Source organism: Bubalus kerabau, chromosome 21, assembly GCF_029407905.1.
Source record: "Bubalus kerabau isolate K-KA32 ecotype Philippines breed swamp buffalo chromosome 21, PCC_UOA_SB_1v2, whole genome shotgun sequence".
NCBI classification, from domain to species: domain Eukaryota; kingdom Metazoa; phylum Chordata; class Mammalia; order Artiodactyla; family Bovidae; genus Bubalus; species Bubalus kerabau.
This window is the reverse complement of record NC_073644.1, coordinates 24,676,166-24,693,119: the sequence shown is the minus strand read 5'-3', so window position 1 is coordinate 24,693,119 and position 16,954 is coordinate 24,676,166.

Genomic DNA, 16,954 nt, shown 5'->3' with positions numbered 1-16,954 from the left:
TCACAGATGCCCGTGCGGGAGGCCTTGGGGTGAGCATTCATGGACCAGGGCGTGTGCTTTGGTGTATGGACTTTGAAGATTTCGTTTGGTGAATCAAGGACTTTCCTTTTTTAAGTCTTGTAACTTTTTATGACTTCATCTCTAAAATGAGTTAGCCAATCCTGTTTATCTAAGTTTTCAGAGATTAAAATAAAAAAAAAACATTTTTATTAAAGCATAACTCACATACCAAAATTACTCAGATCATAAGTGTACAGCAAGATGAATTTTGGCAATCTGGTTCAAGAAGTAGAACATCATCAGTGCCTTAAAAGCCCTCTGTTTTATGCCCATTGCCAACCCCTTCTCCTCCCCACTACTCAAAGATTCAGTCATGCAGCTCTGCTTCATTTTCATTGCTGTATAGTTTTCCATTGTGAGAATACACCACAATGTATCCGTCCCTCTCCTGGAAATATAGGTGGTTTCCAGGCTTTGGGGGTTCTGTTGGATTACCCTGCCATGAACACTGTGCACATCTTTTGATGCACTCATGTACACATTTCTGTCGGTAATGCCAAGAATGGAATTGCTGGGTCATAGGCTATGGCTTAATAAATCCCGCCAATAGTTTTGGTAAGTGATTGTACCAATTTACCTTCCCACTAGCAGCAAATTAGAGTTCCAATTACTCCAAATGATCAAGGAATTTTTCCTTGAATTTTACAATAAGTTACTGTGTTTGCCAAATAAATGCCCCTAGTAAGACAAGAGGCAGTGGAGTGTGGCAGAATAAAGGGAAACCTCAAGCAAAGTGTGAAATCATTCTGGACCATGAAGTCCTCATTTCTGAAGCAGAGCTAATCTCTAAGATCACTTTCATCTTTAACTCTCTTGGCTCATTTTCTGATTCTCTTAAGAAGTGCTCTGTTCATCATGTAGTTTCTGGCGTGGTGGACACTAAGCAACAGATGTATACACGTGGGCCATCAGTGTCTGGCTTCAAGTGCAGAGGCTGCCCTGGAGCAAGGATGCTGACTGCTGAAGGTTTTAGGAAGGGTGGGTGAAAGAAATTTGCAAGAAGAGTTCTTGGGTCCAGAGTGTTCTAGGCAGCAAGGCTGAGCTACCAGAACAAATGGTCCAAGTCCAAAAGGAGCCAAGGAAGAGGCAATGCTTGAGCCATTGCAGGCGAGTCACCTCATTGCTTGGCCACACAAACCCATCTCCTCTGTGCCCAGCCAGACAAGGAAGGTGGCTGCCCACCTTCTGCTTCGATGCTCCACTGCATCAAAGTTTGGGCTCAGTCTTTGGCTTGATGGAGCCTTTGGCTGTGCTCAGACCCAAGCTGCAAAAGAGACTTGGAAAATGAGGACCTGGCATTTTCAGCTTCTGTAGAGGGAAGGGTGGAGAAGGCAATGGCACCCCACTCCAGTACTTTTGCCTGGAAAATCCCATGGATGGAGGAGCCTGGTGGGCTGCAGTCCATGGGGTTGCTAGAGTTGGACACGACTGAGCGACTTCACTTTCACTTTTCACTTTCATGCATTGGAGAAGGAAATGGCAACCCACTCCAGTGTTCTTGCCTGGAGAATCCCAGGGACGGGGAAGCCTAGTGGGCTGCCGTCTATGGGATCGCACAGAGTTGGACACGACTGAAGCGACTTAGCAGCAGCAGCAGCAGCAGAGGGAAGGGTGCCCTAAACCTGAGTGGTATTGCTAGGATATTGTTACTGATGGTAACAAGAGCTGGAGCAATGATCAGTTGTCACCCTTCCTGGATTTTTTTTTTTTAATCACAACTAAAGAGGATTAAGACACTCTTTTATTCCTCATTGTTTTCTAAAGTTAAAGCTCCAGGATCTGCTCCTTAGATCCACTCCACAACTGCCACATGTTCAGAAGTGACACAGCTTCTCAAAACCATGCAAGGTATGTAGGAAGACTGACTGGACCAAGTGGTGGTGGAATCAAGGCCCTACAGCTCCTCACTGTCAGAAGAAGCTGTCTAACAGGGCAAGTGTTTGTTCCCAGACCTGGAGCTCAATAATTCACAATTCCTCAGTTAAAAGTTTGTCTCCTTCTAGTAGTCATGTATAGTTGGACCATAAAGTCATGTGAGAGTTGGACCATAAAGAAGGCTGAGCATGGAAGAATTGGTGCTTTTGAACTGTGGTGTTGGAGAAGACACTTGAGAGTTCCTTGGACTGCAAGATCAAACCAATCAACCCTAAAGGAAATCAATCCTGAATATTCATTGGAAGGACTGATGCTGAAGCTGAAGCTCCAATACTTTGGCCACCTGATGCAAAGAGCTGACTCATTGGAAAAGACTCTGATGCTAGGAAAGATAGAGGGCAGTGGGAGAAGGGGACAACAGAGGATGAGTTGGTTGGATGGCATCACCAACTCAATGGACATGAATTTGAGCAAGCTCCAGGAGATGGTGAAGGACAGGGAAGCCTGGTGTGTTGCAGTCCATGGGGTCACAGAGTCAGACAGGACTTAACAAACCAACTCCTTCACACAAAGACTTGATCAGGTACTCATTCTGAGAGTGGTGGAGATGTGCTTTCTTCCCACTGGGCCCAGATGCACAGCTGCAAACTGAAAAATGCACACATGCCAGTGTCTCCCTCCTTAGCCTCCTGCCCAGCCCTCCTGGCCACTCTCCTGTGGCTGGGCAGGCCTGTAACAGGAGGGAAAGGGGCAGGGCACAACTTTTGAAAGACTGACATTGCCCAAGGACACAACATAAGCTGATTAGAATCAAATAGGACAAGACTTGACCTTGATCCTGAATCAGCAAGTGAAATGACACACCCAGAGCTGCCATGACTGTTCCAAGGCACTCTTTATAGAGTCCGAGCAGTGGGTGCTGGCCCAGATCTTGGAAATCTCTGCCCTTTACCCAAAATAGTTGGAATAGTCCTCCCACTCATTAGCATGTGAAATTACTCAGCCTATAAAAACTAATACCTGAATGGCCCAGTGGTTTTCCCTACTTTCTTCAATTTAAGTCTTAATTTGGCAATAAAGGATTCATGATCTGAGCCACAGTCAGCTCCCGGTCTTGTTTTTGCTGACTGTATAGAGCTTCTCCATCTTTGACTGCAAAGAATATAATCAATCTGATTTTGGTGTTGACCATCTGGTGATGTCCATGTGTAGACTCTTCTCTTGTGTTGTTGGAAGAGGGTGTTTGCTATGACCAGTATGTTCTCTTGGCAAAACTCTATTAGCCTTTGCCTTGCTTCATTCCGTATTCCAAGGCCAAATTTGCCTGTTACTCCAGGTGTTTCTTGACTTCCTACTTTTGCATTCCAGTCCCCTATAATGAAAAGGACATCTTTTTTGGGTGTTAGTTCTAAAAGGTCTTGTAGGTCTTCATAGAACCATTCAACTTCAGCTTCTTCAGCGTTATTGGTTGGGGCATAGGCTTGGATTACTGTGATATTGAATGGTTTGCCTTGGAAACGAACAGAGATCATTCTGTCGTTTTTGAGATTGCATCCAAGTACTGCATTTCGGACTCTTTTGTTGACTCACTCAATATGCCAGCAAATTTGGAAAACTCAGCAGTGGCCACAGGACTGGAAAAGGTCAGTTTTCATTCCAATCCCAAAGAAAGGCAATACCAAAGAATGCTCAAACTACCACACAATTGCACTCATCTCACACGCTAGTAAAGTAATGCTCAAAATTCTCCAAGCCAGGCTTCAGCAATATGTGAACCGTGAACTTCTGATGTTCAAGCTGGTTTTAGAAAAGGCAGAGGAGCCAGAGATCAAATTGCCAACATCCGCTGGATCATGGAAAAAGCAAGAGAGTTCCAGAAAAGCATCTATTTCTGCTTTATTGACTATGCCAAAGCCTTTGACTGTGTGGATCACAATAAACTGTGGAAAATTCTGAAAGAGATGGGAATACCAGACCACCTGACCTGCCTCTTGAAAAACCTGTATGCAGGTCAAGAAGCAACGGTTAGAACTGGACATGGAACAACAGACTGGTTCCAAATAGGAAAAGGAGTTCGTCAAGGCTGTATATTGTCACCCTGCTTATTTAACTTCTATGCAGAGTACATCATGAGAAACGCTGGTCTGGAAGAAGCACAAGCTGGAATCAAGATTGCTGGGAGAAATATCAATAACCTCAGATATGCAGATGACACCACCCTTATGGCAGAGAGTGAAGAGGAACTAAAAAGCCTCTTGATGAAAGTGAAAGAGGAGAGTGAAAAAGTTGGCTTAAAGCTCAACATTCAGAAAATGAAGATCATGGCATCTGGTCCCATCACTTCATGGGAAATAGATGGGGAAACAGTGAAAACAGTGTCAGACTTTATTTTTCTGGGCTCCAAAATCACTGCAGATGGTGACTGCAGCCATGAAATTAAAAGACACTTACTCCTTGGAAGGAAAGTTATGACCAACCTAGATAGCATGTTCAAAAGCAGAGACATTACTTTGCCAACAAAGGTCCATCTAGTCAAGGCTATGGTTTTTCCAGTGGTCATTATGGATGTGAAAGTTGGACTGTGAAGAAAGCTGAGCACCAAAGAATTGATGCTTTTGAACTGTGGTGTGGAGAAGCCTCTTGAGAGTCCCTTGGACTGCAAGGAGATCCAACCAGTCCATTCTGAAGGAGATCAGCCCTGGGTGTTCTTTGGAAGGACTGATGCTAAAGCTGAAACTCCAATACTTTGGCCACCTCATGCGAAGAGTTGACTCATTGGAAAAGACTCTGATGCTGGGAGGGATTGGGGGCAGGAGGAGAAGGGGACGACAGAGGATGAGATGGCTGGATGGCATCACTGACTCGATGGACGTGAGTTTGAGTGATCTCCAGGAGTTGGTGATGGACAGGGAGGCCTGGCGTGCTGCGATTCATGGGGTCACAAAGAGTCGGATGTGACTGAGCGACTGAACTGAGCTGAGCTGATAAAAACTAACCTTGCCACATTTCACAGCCACAGTCACCCTCTGCGATGGCACACACTCTGTCTGTGGAGTGTGCTTCTCTCTGTATTTGAATAAATCCACTTTTTACCTGTCACTTTGTCTCTCACTGAATTCTTTCTGTGATGAGACATCAAGAACCTGAGTTTCATTAGGCTCTGAAACCAGGTATGGTGGATTTTGGCTGGGTTTGAGTCCCAGCCACATGGGTTCAAGTCCCAAGCAGGTTTTGGCTGGGTCTGAGTCCTAGTCATATGGGTTCGAGTCCCAAACTGGTTTTAGGCTGGGTTTGAATCCTAATCTGGGGCGTGCTGTAGTCCATTGGGTTGCAAAGAGTCGGACATGACTGAGCGACTGAACTGACTGTGGCAAATGGTTTCAGACCAGCTGGCTTTTGTATCACCTAGTCTGCCTCACCCTGCCAGTAACAACTGTGAACTAGCCACACCTGTCCATCCTTTCTGCATCCTCACCCTTCCCCCACTCCTGGTGCTTCCTCTGGCAAGGTGGCCTCATCCTCTCCTGAGGTCTCCCCCCACCCCTGCTGCAGGGCAGGCAGCTAGTCTGAGAGGAGGAAACTCTGGTACAGAAGACTAAGAGACTGTGACCTAAAATACCTCCTGGGCAGGAGCCCAGCCCTAGCCCTCCCCAGGCTCCTGGTGAGTAATGTTAGGCGCCGCCTTTGTCCTGGGCTCTCTTAAAAGGCAGAAACTCCCAGAAGAGGTCAAGTGTTGAGTCATCGCCCCTGGTGTCTCACTGTAGGTTATTTTCATCAGATTACTTTCCTCTGAATTAGGAGGAGCCTCTAGAGTTTGGCTTCCCTTGTGGTTCAGATGGTAAAGAATCCGCCTGCAATGCAGGAGGCCCAGGTTTGATCCCTGAGTCAGGAAGATCTCTTGGAGAAGGAAATGGCAATCCACTCCAGTATTGCCTAAGGAATTCCATGGACAGAGGAGCCTGGTGGGCTACAGTCCTTGGGGTTTCAAAGAGTGGGAGACGACTGAGTGACTACTTTCAACTTCACTCTTTAGGGGTGGAGGGAGCTTCTAAAGGTCAGCAAAGGGAGCCAAGCAGTAAGGAGGGGTTCTGATCTGATCCAGGGCTCTGGAGCCCCCTCCTCTCTTCCCACTGGCCTTCAGGCCCCACCCCCACCCCCCAGGAGAAGAAGAGGCCCAGCCCAGCTGGGTGCCCCAGCGCTTAGGAGGCAAGGGCCCACACCTCTAGCCCCAACCCCTCCTTCTATACACTTTGCTCCTCAAATCCCAACCCCCAACATGTACCTACCTGCATTCTTAGCAGATAACATGGTTCCCCAGCACTCAGCATGAATGTAGCAAAACTAGACTCTGAAATGGCCCTTTGCAGTTTACTTTTATATACTTAGTCCATGTAGCCTTCGTGATAGATCTATAGGGGAGTGCTATTATACCCATTCCATCCCTTAGGAAACTGAAGTTCCAAGAGAATGAAAAATGAAATATCCAAAGGCAGGGAGGGCCAGGAGGAGATGTTTTAAGCTACATATTGGTCAAGCTGGCTTGAGTCAACATCTTATCCAGTCATGTGCTGGAGGACATTAGAGGCATTCCCGGAGGACCTGGGGCCCCGCCCAGTGTCAGGCCTGAGCCACTCAAGTTTTCAAAAATTTTTTTTTTTTTTTTTACTTATTGCACAGATCAGAATCTCCAGTGCAATATTGAACAGAAGGGATGCGAACAGACATCCTCGTCTCATTCCTGATCACAGAGGGAAATTTCCATCTTTGATCATGAAGTCTGAAGTTTGCTGTGGGGTTTTCATTGAGTCTAATGTTATTTATCAGTTGAGGAAGTTGCCTCCTATTCCTGGTTCACTGAGAGTTTTTAATCAGGAACGGGAGTGGGATTTTATTAAATGCTTGTTATGTATCTATCATGGTCATCATACCCTGGAAGAGGAAATGGCAACCCACTCCAGTATTCTTGCCTGAAGAATTCTGTGGACCAAGGAGCCTGGCAGGCTGCAGTCCGTGGGGTCCCAAAGAGTCGGATATGACTGAGTGCGCACACACAACACAACGCAAGGTCATCATATAGTTTTTCTTCTAGCCTGTTAATATGAGGAGTTAAATTGAGTACTTTTTGAATGTTAAACCAATCTTGAATTCCTGGATTAAATCCCACTTGGTGGGAATGTATTATCCTTTTAGTATATTGTTGGATTTGATTTGCTAAAATTTTGTTAAGTTTTGCATCTGTGTTCATAATTCATCTCTACTTTCTTTTCTGGTCATGTCTTTGCTTGGTTTTGGTATTAGGGTAACACAGGCCTCATAGATTGGGTTTAAAGTTATTCCCTCCTCTTCAATTTTCTGGAAGACTTTGTGTATTATTTATTCCTTAAATGTTTCATTGAATTCACCAGTGAAATTATCTGTGGCTATTTTGAGGCTTTTTGGTGGTGATTTAAAAAAAAATAATAACAATACAGAAAATGTCGACAACAGGCCCTCTCGGTTGCTAATGTTGGCGTCAGCATCTTCACCGGCAGCAGACAATATCCTTATTGTTTATCATCCCTGCCAGCTCCCAGGAAGATTGAAGCTGGCATCTGAATGATGCTCTAGTAGTACTTTATGGGGCTGAAGTCAGCAAGAGCTTCTTTCTGTTTTGACCCAGACATTGCAGAAACCAACGGCTTCTGAGAATTAGTACTAACTCTTCCCGACGCTGACCCCCAGCCCCTCACACAGGACCTCCAGCCAGGCCTGTGCCCTGCGTGCAGCTGGTTCACACACCTTCCTCTGTGGCCTCACTGCCCCCACCCCTCAAGCACTACATTCTCTCTGTCGCACCGTGCAGATTCTTTCCATCCTTCCAGGCCCAGCTGGCATCTGTCTTGATTTCCCTGAGAATCTGTCAACACCACCCGAGGCTGCCTGAATTCCTGCCACCCTGACAGCCAGAACTACACAGCTGAGCCCTTTGTGAAATTCTGCCTGTGTTATCTTCTCATTGATTTGTCTATATGTTTCTCTCTAACTAGATTATAAACTACTTATCTTATATTGCCTCAAGCACCTGTTGGAAGGTTGATTTAGGGCTAGTCATCCTAGCAAATGGCATAAGAATTTCTTACTTCAGTGTCTGCTCATCCAGCATTGATTCTACTAGGAGACAAATACGAGGGAAAACATCTTTTCATGTATAACTTGCTCTCATAAATGATTGCACGCGTTCTATGTTAGTTCTGCATATCTCCTAAACACTTCCCTGTTTTCCTATTGGCAAAATTGCAGGCTTGATTTTTACTCTAAAAGCATAGATGACAGAATTAGTATCTCTTAATATCTGAAGCCTGTCTGCTTCTTTTCATTACACTCTACCATGAGGTGGAGAGAGCAAGTTTCATGCTCATATTTTACAAGCCCTGGCTCTGTCCTGCCCCCTCTGTGCTTGGCCTCGGCCCTCACTCCCTGGGCCCAATGCCGTGCTGTTCCATGCCCCAGGCCTCACACCATGCCCTTGACCTGGAAATCCACTGGAGTCTAATTCAGACATAGCCTCACATGAATACTATCCACTCCTGCCCCCAAGCTGAATTAATTACTAGAATGTAAATTTCTAAAACCACCTTTTTATTTGCTTCATCATGTTCTATTTTTAAAAATCTTTAGAACTCATTAATCAAAACTCATTAATAAAATATGCCTTCATTTCAAAAATAAATAGTTAAAGTTGATAGTCATTCCCATCATTAGAGAGTTTGTCAGCATTTCCAAGGGCAGAGAACATTGATTCTGATGGCCCAAAACCAAGCTATTAGCAATTGTTAAAATAAACACGTTTACCACCAAAACCCAGGAAGTCTCTAAATACCGTCTAGTCTCGCTGTTTTCCAGTTCCCCATTCTTCTGATCCTCATTTCTCTGGGTATACAGTCTCAAGTGTCTCTTTGTTTCTGCTCGTGGTTCTGCCTTGGCCCGGGGCTCCTGACTGTTTATTTTCTCTTCCCTTTTCTTGCCTTTCTTTGTCGCCTTCCTCATTCTTTTATTGTTGCTGTAACTTGGGCTGACTGGACATTAGGTCCCACCAGGTCTTTGCAATCAGGAGTCAGAAAGGACAGTGACTCTCAGAAACTTCCTTAACCACAGAGCCCAGCCCTGTGCTGTGTAGACACTGCATTTTCACTTCTTGTCCCAGAGGGGTCAAGCACAACTGTGTGTCTGTGTATTACCCCCTTCTTACCTAATCCCTGGAGACCAACTGTTGGCCTACAACTGGGTAACACACAGCAGGTGCCCTGGACCCCGGATCCTGAGTGTCAGAGCTAATGAGTTCATACACCCACCCCCAGCTTCAGGGGGTACCAGGTCATACAGCTGGTTAACTGACATTGTGTTGATGTGAATTTTTTTTTATTATATTTTTGACCAACTCAATGGACACGAGTTTGGGTAAACTCCGGGAGACAGTGAAGGACAGGGAAGCCTGGCATGCTGCAGTCCATGGGGTTGCAGAGTCAGACACCACTTAGCGACTGAACAGCAACAAGATCAAAATCTAGTTTGAGCTAAAATAACACTTTAGCCTTAAAAGTCCAACATTGTGATTTTTGCAACTCCAGCTCACCAGCCACTCAGGTTGTTTTTTTAGTTCCTCTTCAGATGTTACCCCCTTTATATGTTAATCCCAAATAGGTGCGTCTAAAATTGGAAAACACACCCTCCTCGGACTGATGATCTTCCAAGTCTGTCTTCTGCTCTTCTTCCTCCTGCCGTCTGCCCATGTGCCTGACCCAGAACAAGGGTTCTCTCTCTAGCCTGCTGATGCCCAGGTGAGTGTAGCCAGCGGGGAGCCTGAGCAGGAGATGGGTGGGAAGAGTATTTATTCCCTTAGCTGCTTCAGGACAAGGTCATAGCTTTCAACTAGAGGACCCAGTGTTGTGGAATCCGGAGTCACAAAACACTTCTAGAAGGACACTCAGGACAGTGGAGTACAGTTTATTACGCCAGCGGGTCCAAAGGGAATCAGTTCCCAACAAGGACCCTGCTGTTTCTGAGAAGCCCAGTTTTATACCCCCCACTACGTGACTGGTTACATGTTAGCCACCTCTTTGTTGTATATGATTGAGTTTTACAACAAGTAGGTGCTAGGAGAACAAACAAAGTTAAAGGGGGGGAACAATGATTATACATCAAGGAGGGGATGTCTCCATGGTTAATCTAACAGGGGCAGCCTGACCTCAACTGCAATCTCCGTTTGTCATCTGCAGGGAGGGAAGTCTCCAGGAGACCTGGTTTTCCCTAGCAACGGTTTCCTCACTCTTGGGCAGGGTTCAGGCCCGGTTCACATCCTGTCTTTAAGATGGATGACAGGCTTCAAGATGGAGTCTCTCCTGCTTTCCTCACACTGGCCCCAACACCAAGTCCCCTCAAGGAAGCCTGCTCTGTGAGGCTTTCTCCTTCAGAAACAGCCCCTGGAACTGTACTCTCCCTTCTGGTTTCCTGACACTCAACCACTCCTCTCTAAACTCTTCCATTATTGAATCCTTCATGAAAGTGAAAGTGGAAGTCATGTCTGACTTTTCATGACCCCATGGACTACACAGTCCATGGAATTCTCCAGGCCAGAATACTGATAGGTAGCCTTTCCCTTCTCCAGGGGATCTTCCCAACCCAGGGATCAAACCCAGATATCCCACAATGCAGGTGGATTCTTTACCAGCTGAGCCACAGGGAAGCCCAAGGATACTGGAGTGTGTAGCCTATCCCTCTCCAGCAGATCTTCCCAGCCAGCAATCGAACTGGAGTCTCCTGCACTGCAGGTGAATTCTTTACCAACTAAGCTACCAGGGAAGACCTTTTTCATGAGTTTTTCCTAACTCAGGTGTGCCACTGATTTCCTGCTGAAAGACTTGGAAAAGTGTTTGAAATCCTCATTCAGAGATAATGGTTGGTTGACAATATCATACCACATTTAGTTGACAATATCATACCACCTAGATATAATTTCATATCCAAGGAGAGTGACAGACTCAAATGAGAGCCTGAGTGAGAAATCTTTTGATTTCACTCAAGGAAGTTGCATCACTAGAAATCCTGTGTTGGAACTGATGAACATCTTAGATAGCGAAAATATTAGGAAAGAAGTAAATAGCATAAAAGTTGTTTTAAAATGTGTTTTAAATCACCCCTGAAATTTGGAATCCTGGCAACCTTAAACTCTTTGCCTGTTTCTCCAGGGTAAGTTATGTTGTGATTTTTATGCCACCAGAATAAACAACTCCATTTCACTCCGCTCGGCCGGTTGGTGAAGTTTAAAGGAGGCTGAGGTTCAGCCTGAGCACCGAACCTGCACAGTCTCCAGGGGTTCTATGTCCTGAGGATGTCCCGCATGCCAGATCTGCGCCCAGCATGTCACGTGCAGCATCCCAGCCGTCCTCAGCTCAGCCCTGGGACGGGTCTGCTGGCCTGGCGGCCTGCAAGGACATCACGGAACTGGGGAGCCCAAAGCATAGCAGGGGCCTGGGCCAGGCGCTCACTTGGAAGGAAACATCCAGGGGATGCCACTAATAGGTCCCGGGGGCCTTCCCATGTGTGACCTCACCCGCTGAGGTGACCAGGTTATGAGCCTGGGATTGCCCTTTGATGCCCGGCCACTCCTCCTTGCCTGTACATGATGCACCTCTCAGAGCCTGGTGCCCCACCTGCTGAGTCTCTTGGAGAGAAAACGGTGTCTGGAGAGTGTGTGCTCCTCTTTCTCACTTCCGCAGGGTGACTAACTTCAGGGAGCAAGCAGGAAATAGGATCTTACTGTCTCTCCTACATGGAGGGGTTGGGGTTGTTCCCGCCTCCCGTTGTCACAGACCATCATGGTGACCTCACAGGAGCCGCTGTGTGGGGCTGAGCCCCCTGCCCCTCCCAGATCACCCTCCTCCTGACCCCCAGGTCAGGCCAGGCCTCTCCCCTGACCCAGGACTGCACCTGTGGAGACCTGAGCCAGGTCAGCAGGTGTCTGTTAGCTTCACAGGCCACCCTGGTTCCCGGGCTATTTCCTCATAACTTGGCCCTGTATTTCACAGCCCTGAATTCTGGAGATCATGCTTCCCGCCACGGCATCATGGCAGGTGTTGTGAGTGTTATTTAGTATGAGTCAGGCAGTCTCAGATGGTGTCCCAGTGAAGGAGACATGAAGTTGGAGGTTCCAGCAGCCCCATAGGGTGGGGGGCCACCTTTCTGGGCCTGCCCTGCCCTCTGACCTGGGCCAGCCTACCCACAGGAGCACCCTGTCACCTCTGGAAACAGGCAGCACCCCACAGTCAGGGTTCCCACCCCAAGTTCCCAACGGTGCTCTGTGGAATGCAGGGCACTCAGGCTTGGCCAGGCCAGGCCTCCAGGAGTTTGTGAGCGGGGCCTCAGCCCATCAGGGACACATGAGCTGCACAGAGAGAAGGAATCACATTCTCAGAGGCCCTTGAAGCTGACCCCACTGGAGGAGAGAAGAAGATGCTCCTACTGGAGGCTCCAATTCTTCCCCAACCCAAGCTTCCCTAACTCTAACCATTCCCTCCCCTAACCCAAACCCGAACCACCCCACCCTAGGCTGCATTTCTGTCCTGTGGGGCTGAGAAGCCTTTATCGCTCCATGACCCACCTTGTCCCCAGGTTTGGCATCATATTAATACCTTACACACACACACACACGCACACACACACACCTGATACACATATGTGCACAAAATATTAGGGTAGCCCAAAAAGTTTGGGTTTTCTGTAACAGCTGATGGAAAAATCTGAATGAACTTTTTGGCCAACCCAATCCATAAACACCTCTATACACATGACACATGCATGTTCATACACACTTTGTGCATAATGGACACAATTACCCATAACATACTCACTCTTACACACTTACCATACATAACACACACACTCTCACAGACACAGACATGCAACCAGCCATTAACTGTGGCTCTCTCTGTTGCTCAGGCAGAAAGGCACCAGGTCTGATTCAATCCTTTCCACCCCATGTCCTTCTGATGGGAAGCTGGGGGTCAGAGATAGTGACCATTGGGCTGATTCACCCCCATCACACTGAAACTGAAAGTGTTAATCGCTCAGTTGTGTCCAACTCTTTGGGACATCATGGACTGTAGTCCATTAGGCTCCTCTGTCTACAGAGTTCTCCAGGCAAGAATACTGGAGTGGGTTGCCATTCCCTTCTCCAGGGGATCTTCCTGACGAGGGATCAAACCTGGGTCTCCTACACTGCAGGCGGACTCGTTACTGTCTGAGTCACCAGGGAAGCCCAGTTCACTCCCATCACATTGAGATGCTAATAAATAAGTAACTTCTAAATGAAGAAGCAGAATGGTCATGATTTAGGATGTGTCTACCTATGGATGAGATGAGTCTGTTTCTGAGGATCATACTTTCTCCTCCCCCTGGCTGTGGATTCAACCAAGGCTGGGGTGCTTTCTCATTTTTTATTTTTATTTTTTGGTGGTTTGCTTGTTTTTATCCCGAGTCCTTATCACAGGCAGGTCGTAAGTGCTTGGTTTTAACGAATGGATGAAAGAACAGATGGATCAATGAGTTCATTCATTAAAAGCAAAGACTGTGAATAATGGTGAAGATGACCACAAAAGATAGACATTTGAATGGATAGGTGACATTCAGCATGAGGAATAAGATAACTTGATAAATTATTAATTTTGCCTTCTAATTTTTTTATCTCACCAACTCCAGTGGGCAAAGAAAAGGTACTTGATTGAAGTGGTTAATTACTTGCTGGCTCCTGGCCCCAGATCTTCCTGGCTGGTGGAGAACACAAGCTATCCTTGCTGAATGTCCTAATCCCAGGTTACACAGCACCAGGGTGTGTATGGTGGGGGAGAACTGTCTCCCGTCTTCTGTCCCCAGGTGGCCCCTTCAGTTCCTGGGTTCCTTTGCATCATCTGTTCCCAGGGTGCCTCGGGGGATGGCATCTGGGCCACAGCAGCCTGTGTTCCTGGTTCCCAAGCAAGGTCACAGGCTCTAGGATCCAGGCTGTGAGTGGGCCTGAGTGGGGCCCACTGAGCCAGACTCTGACAAACATGGGCTAACGACAGACCAGAGTGACATTCAAGTTGCTCACGGCACTGTGCTAACCAAGATGTCTCCCTCTACAACCAAGTCTGGCTTGTGGTTTCCGGTTTCCAGCCTTCACTCTGGAGGGAAGGTGCAAACTTGCACATACTGGTTCCCTCTGTAATTCTCCTAAGGGTATATTTAAGGCACAGCCTCATCTCCAGGGATGCTGAGCATCTCAGCGCAGCTCTCTCTGGTTTCAGGCCCCCACAGAGCCCTGTGTGTGCATCTCCTCATCTCTCCAGCCTTCCCTGCCACACACGCACATCCTCAAGGGCATCTCCATAGATTCTACTAGAGAGGTAAACTGGCCCCTCATGTCCTGATGAAAGAGAAGGACGGACATTCAAGTGGGAGAGTCGGTTGAAAGAGAATTACCAGTGACCAGAGAGAAAAGTGGCCTTGGCTCAAGCCGATGGAGAGGTGGAGGAGGGGCGTGTAAAGAGACCCCCCCCCCCACCCCGCTCCCCTTTCTCCCTGCGGTGCTGGGATGCCAGTCTTGAGCAGAGAGATTTAGGATTAGATGCGGGGGAAGGGAGGTTGGCATTTTCAATTGTTTTAAATTGGCCCTAGACATTTACCACCCTCCAAGAAAAAGTCAGCCTGAGATGTCAAGGAGCCAGGAATGGAAATTCAATTAAATATGTTTAAAGACAGAGAAAGGTAAAGTAAAGCCATTTCCTATTTGTGTCCTAGCAGGTTCAGCTTCTAGACAGATCAGCTTCCTCCAGCCCTAGGAGACTCTGTCTACCTGGGGAATACACACTTTGTGTTTATTCTAAATGATCTGGGTCTGACCTGAACGCACAGACCTTTGGAAGCTAGGGTCTTAGAAGTTACTCTACTCTCCTCTCCACTGCATCCTTCCCAAGGGAAATGAGGACAGGGCAACACCAGCTCAAGCAAGAAGCCGGGAAGAGGAAAAATATAGGGGGATTTACAAGTATGTAGATAGATTGGTGCAAGATGGCAGAGTAGAAGGACGTGCGCTCATCTTCTCCTGCCAGAGCACAAAAATCACAGCTAGCTGTTGAACAACCATCGACAGGAAGACACTGGTACCCACCAAAAAAAGCTACCCCACATCTCAAGACAAAGGAGAAGCCACAACAAAACTGCAGGAGGGCCAAAATTATGATAAAATCAAATCCTATACATGCAGGGCTACTCACAGACTGGAGAACAATAATACCAAGAGTATGTACAGATTACTCTCAAAATCTTACCCAGACACACCATCAAAAGCAAGCAAAAATCAGAGATCAGAGTGGAAAAGAGGGCTGCTTGAGCAAGGAGGCATCCTTGGCTTCCTGAAATGCTTAAGGGACAGAGATCTCACAGCTCCTTCAGCTCCCGTGCGCCCTTGGCCCGTGGACCAGCCAGGGCAATTTCTATCCAAGACCTCGGTTTTCCTGACAGTCAAAATAGACACTAAAACCTGGTTCCAGTGACTTCACCAAATGGCACGGAATCAAATACGATTTCATGGCCGTACATAAAAGAGAAACTCTGAAAAGTGCACAGAGTCACTCTGTACCCCCAAACTCTCCCCGTCGTCACCATTGCCAATTACTGAGGCCTTTTTGGAGACTGCTTACCTCTGTAATTCTCCCAAGGATATATTTAGGGCATTCTTGCTTTGTAACTGTCTTTGCGATTTTGCAATACAGTATTCTACTAATTTTAAACACACACAGTCTCAGCTTACAAACAAGTTGTGTTCCAAAAGTAGATTTGCAGGTTGGTTAGTTGGCTGTCAGAATTCAGTTTCACATGAAAACTGTGCTAAAACAAATCCATGATTCATGTGCAGTCCAACTAGTGGAAAACAATACTGTCACAAGGTGGGAATGAAGCCAAGTGGAAAAATGTTATATTAAAATTGACCAAGTCAATGCTACAGTGACTAGTTTAAGTCCAGGTACTTAAAAATTCTCCACTGGGGCTTGAAGGCAGCCGTTTCCTGCGTCCTGAAGCCTTGCTCTGGGCATAAGTAGATAAAACAAGGAGGGGATGTGGAAAATTGTGATGGAATTCCTGGCAAGTCCCAGCAACCCACACATTTCTCCCCTAGAACTTCCCGGAGCCAGGCCTCCTCCACTGTCTGTGTCCACTGGCCACTTCCTGGCTCCGCCTCACCCTCAACACACCTCCCCGTCCGCTCCCCCCACCTCTGAGAAGGAAGACAGCCACACACAAGGTGCTACCGTTTAGCGGGAGGAGGGGTTGACATTTCTACTTTGAATTTACTGAGATAATTTAACGGCATCAAAAAAAGAGAAAGTAGCAGGTCCTCAACTGCCAGTTTGTAACTCAGAGGAGCAGAGCGTTGAATCAAGCCCAGGGCACCTCTATGTGTTTCTGCACAGGCCACATGTTCAGCAAGCAGGCCCTGAATGCAGTACCTACCCACTTGCTGGAAAGCCCTGACCCTCCCGGCTCATGTCCCATTTCCTGTCCAGATTTCCCAGGTGCCTTCATTAAGCCTCCTTCCATTGTGTGGACCGAGATTCCCCTAAGGAAGGCTTCTCTGAGTCCTGGCCTCAGAGACACCCTCTGCCTCCAGGGCCCCATGACTATCTGGTTAAGCAGACAGTCTCTAAACCAGCATGCTTTCCACCTCCCACTGTGCCTGCACAAAACTTCCCCTTTGACAAACTTTCAAAAATAAGAACACGGTCTGTCCATCCTAAGTCGCTTCAGTCGTGTCTGACTCTTGGTGACCCTATGGACTGTAGCCCGCCAGGCTCCTCTGTCCATGGGATTCTCCAGGGAGGAATACTGGAGTGGGTTTCCATGCCCCGCTTCAGGGGATCATCCTGACCCAGGGATCAAACCCGCGTCTCTTATGTCTCCTGCACTGGCAGGCAGGTTGTCACCTGGGAAACCTGGGGCAAAGGCAATA